Source organism: Oratosquilla oratoria, chromosome 1, assembly GCF_046742065.1.
Source record: "Oratosquilla oratoria isolate Oo_2021 chromosome 1, ASM4674206v1, whole genome shotgun sequence".
Lineage (NCBI taxonomy): Eukaryota > Metazoa > Arthropoda > Malacostraca > Stomatopoda > Squillidae > Oratosquilla > Oratosquilla oratoria.
Window position 1 is genome coordinate 76,164,003 of NC_134777.1, and position 5,000 is coordinate 76,169,002.

A 5,000-nucleotide genomic window follows, 5' to 3' on the forward strand; every position below is an offset into this window, starting at 1 on the left:
AAAGAAATAGCAACAAGATGGGAATTAACGTATCCAGCGAACATTAGTAGAACTGAATTAGTTAAACTAATATTGAGTCACATAGATCAGTTAAAGAAAACGGAAGACGAAGACGGAGAATTTGAACGCTTAGAACAAATAGTTGCAGCCAAATTAGACATTAGCCCTACGAAAGAGACTCAATTAGACCCTCTAGAGTATCAGATACTTGAAAGGAAGATGAAGCATGAACTGCAAATTAAGGAACTCGAAGTGCAGCGTGAAAGAGAGCATGACAGAGAGCAAAGACAGCATCAAAGAGAGCATGATAAAGAGCAAAGAGAGCATGATAAAGAGCAAAAAAGAGAGCAAAGACAACACGAACTTGAAATGAAACGACTCGAACTATCGACCCCAAGTCAACAAGTGGTTTCAAATTCAAGTAAGTTAGATATTTTGCAGTACACCAAACTTATTCCCTCTTTCTCAGACGAGAATCCAACCTTATTTTTTCGAGAATTTGAAGATGTAAGTAAACATTTTGCAATTCCCCAAGCAGATTGGATATGGTTAGTTAAACCAAAGTTGTCCACAAAAGCGTTACAAGTATGTAACAATCTGGAAAATAACACTGATTACGAAACGGTCAAACAGACAATTCTTTCCGCTTATGAAATTTCCACCGAAGGTTATCGACAAACATTTCGAAATTCAAACAAACTTAGCCATCAGACATACATGGAATTCGCGTCAGACAAACTACGAGCGTTAAGAAAGTGGATTAAATGGCATCAGCCGATAATCTTGAGAAAGTAGTGAACTTGATCGCGTTAGAGGAATTCGTGCGTAAAATTCCTCACTACTTGAAAATTCACATTGTTGACAAGGAGGAATTTGACCTTATGAAAGCAGCCAAATTGACTGATACCCTCTCATTGATTCACAAAAATGTTGGAAAGGACAGTAACCGCCAACAACCTCATGTAAAACCAACTAGTGGTAGTAAAGATGGGAAAATTGATAGCCCTAGTTTCCCTGTTTGTTTCTTTTGTAAGAAACCAGGACATGTAATTGCAAATTGCCCAGACCCAAAATGTAAAGTAGCTCAAAAGAATATAAAATCTGTAGCTTCCTTTAACCATTCTACTGCCAATTCTGTAGATCCTTTTCAGCCCTTCCGTTCAACGGGAACAGTATCACTTGGTACAGACCACGTACAACACAACATCCGAATAGTACGGGACACAGGAGCAGCACAGTCCCTGCTACTTCAGTCAGCACTGCCGGGAGTCCAACGTAATTATACAGGAGAACGTGTATACTTGCAGGACTTCCACAATCCCTTCTCAGTACCTCTGGCAAAGGTACACCTGAACTGTGGACTCATCAAGGATACTGTCTCCGTAGGAGTAAGTGAAACGGCAACCCTACCTGTTCCTAAAGCAGATTTTATACTAGGTAACGATCTAGCAGGAGAACTAGTACATCCTCCTTTAATTGTTTCTACTTCTCCCCTACCATATAACCCAACTTCTACCATAGAGCAAACCCAACCCAACCTATTTCCAACCTGTGCTATCACACGATCCCAAGCGCCAGCTAACCAACCAACTCTTACCTCTCCAACCACCCCAACCACCCCGCTTACACTACCCTCCGAGCTGAGCATCAAAGAGGCTCAACAGAACGACCCTTCACTAGTTCCCTTGTTCAATAAAACCATTCCCAAGGAGGATATCCTACATACTCCTTCCTTTTATTTGCACGAAGGAATACTAATGAGATTGTATAAACCTCGTCATCTTTCTGATGATGATACCTGGGCAGAATGTCACCAAATTGTTCTACCTGTTAACTTGAGGATTCAGGTAATAGAGATTCCTCATGCTGGACACTCAGGACACTTAGGTATTACGAAAACTTATTTACGACTATTGTCAGAATTCTTTTGGCCTGGCATGAAAGCAGAGGTAAGTAGATTCGTTAAATGTTGCCACACTTGCCAAATAGTAGGCAAGTCAAACGAGTCTATTCCTCCGTATCCCCTTCAACCCATTAAAGTACCTAGTGAACCCTTTCAGAAACTAGTGATTGACATAGTAGGCCCGTTGCCTAAAACCAAGAAGGGTAACCAGTACATTTTAACAGTTCTTTGTCCCACTACCAGGTACCCTGAAGCTTTTCCTTTAAAGAATATTTCTGCTAAGAGTGTAATTAAGTGTTTAACTCACATGTTTACTTCCTTTGGTATTCCTCAGGAAATACAGTCAGATAGAGGTTCTAATTTCACTAGCAAACTCTTTACCCAAGTCCTCAAGGAATTAAATGTTAAACAGTCTCTGTCTACAGCGTACCACCCCGCCAGTCAGGGAGTTCTAGAACGATGTCATCAAACGTTAAAGAATATGATACGTAAATTCTGTTACGAGGAAGACCGTGAATGGGATGAGGGATTGCCTTTCCTCCTCTTTACGCTCCGTGAAACACCATCCGAAGCTCTGGGTGTTTCTCCCTTTGAATTGTTATATGGAAGGAAGGTAAGGGGACCCCTCAAGGTAATCAAGGACCATATCATAGCTTCTTCTACCTCACCTTTACAGTCTGTTAACCAGTATATTGTTTCCCTTAAGGATAACCTAGCCAGAATTCATTCCTTTGCCTTGAAGAACCTTGAACATGCACAAAGTAAAATGAAGATTAATTTTGATCAGAAATCTCGTAAGAGAGAATTCAAGGAGGGAGATATGGTTCTTGCATACATTCCTATCTCTGGACAGCCTCTTCAAGCTAAATACCATGGTCCTTATAAAATTCAGAAAAAGATGTCAGAATATAATTACGTACTAGAAACCCCTGGCAGACGTAAAAATACTCAACTTGTTCATGTTAACTTGCTTAAGCCATACCTTGCCAAAATACCACTAGACAGTTCAGTCAAACCATTGCTTTCGTTAAATCATGGTCCCAGTAAAATACCTATGTCAACCGACCGTCCACGAGTCCATGAACCGACGTTGCCACATTTCGATACACCCACAGTCGGCAACAACAGCGACATCTTGAACAACCTACTTTCGTACCTTAACCACTTGAATCCTGATCAAGCTAAGGAGATTTCTGAAATTATTTCTAGTCACAGATCCTTGTTCCGAGATAATCCTGGCCGTTGTAACCTGACGTCCCATGAGATTCAACTGTATCCAGGAACTTCTCCTAGCCACCAGCACCCGTACCGACTGCATCCCCAGAAGAAGCTGATCATGAAGAAAGAGGTCGACTATCTAGTGCAGCACGGTTTGGCAGTTCCCAGTAATTCCCCATGGGCCGCTCCGTGCGTTCTGGTCCCTAAAGAAAACGGACAAACTCGACTGTGCACGGACTACCGCCGCTGAAAACCTCCTTGCTGATGCCCTTAGCCGTCCTGATTAGAACTCCCAACTCGTCTGTTCTCCTGAGTTGATGAGTTCTAGGGGGGGTGTGTGATGGCCCACCATCCTCCATGTATATAAAATGTCTGTATCTGTATGTCAATCTTTAATTGTAAGATAATTATGTATGTACTGTAAATTGCTTGTATACGTTGTGATGGCCCACCATCCTCCATGTATCTAAAAATATCTGTATCTGTGTTATCCTGTACTTGTTAGGTAATTACGTATGTACGGTAAAAACTGCTTGTATACTTTATGGGATCTACTCTCTCTAGGCCGACAGACGTGAACTGGTTATGTCCGGCTCATCCTTCGCCTTCCTCCCGTCCTCGCCAACTGTATATATAATGCATCTGCCGGCTCCTAGCCAAGACTATTTCGCTGGCGAGCGGCGCGTAACTTAATCTCTCCCATATTGCTTTTGCTCTAGTACCGTGGCGTCACCACGTAATCTATATTCTCATGACTTGGTTTTCGGTTGAGGAATTAATTGTCAATTGATTAATTTTGTTGTTGTAAAGTTCTTATATTTGTTTTGTTGGCTTTTTGTTATACATTAAATTAGTTATTTATGTTAACTTCCGTTTGGATTTGCCTTACCCACATCAAGGCCACTAAGTACGAACCCCTCCTAGACATATTTCCTTATATCCTCACGGAAGGCATAACAGTATGTATATATACATGTATATATAATGATATATATACATATATACGTAAATATATATATATATATGTTTGTATATATACATACATGCATACATATATATATATATATATATATATATATATATATATATATATATATATATTCTTATAATCTCGTGATGTAATTCAGAAGAGAAAGAGGTTTTTGAATGATCGCGTGAACTCTTGACGGCAACATGCAATCGTTCTCGCAGGCCAAGGATATTGCCAGAAACCACAAGATGTAGTAATAATAATAATAAAAAAAAAGACAAGTGAGAGGGAGTTGTAGAGATACTAGTTTTTTTGGCGAGTTCTTTATGAGTAATAGTTCAGAATTAGAGATTTTTTTTCAAAGACTGGTAACAAAAGCGAGATAATAAGTTTTATTTATAAGTATGAAAGTAGAGAGAATAAGATTCCTACTTTTCAAATGCAGCATCTAAAGTTAATTTTACTCCGTAATGTTACACGGCCGAACATAAGTATTTTGTGACGAAATGATACAACGCTTTCTTAAATAGTACATCCTATTTCTAAATACCACTTTCCCTAGCTAATACGTCCTTGGCTATATTTCACCTTTCCCTAGTTAAAATATCCTATGCTAGTTTTTACTTTCCCTAGCTAAAATATCCTATGATAAATATCACATTTGAGTGATCTGAAATGGTAATATGCAATGCTAAACAGTTCAGTACTTACTACAACCAACTCAGATAAGGTTAACGGAACAGCCAGGTCTTGAGACTTTAGGGGAGGGGGAGGTGTACCCCTTTGGAAGATCTAAGCAAAAAGAGGCCTTATGGAGCCATGCTCTGCCTTTTATAGTCACAAGACACTAGCTAGCAAATACTTCTTGTTAAGTTCATTACTTCTTGTGAAGTTTATATCTTCGAATAG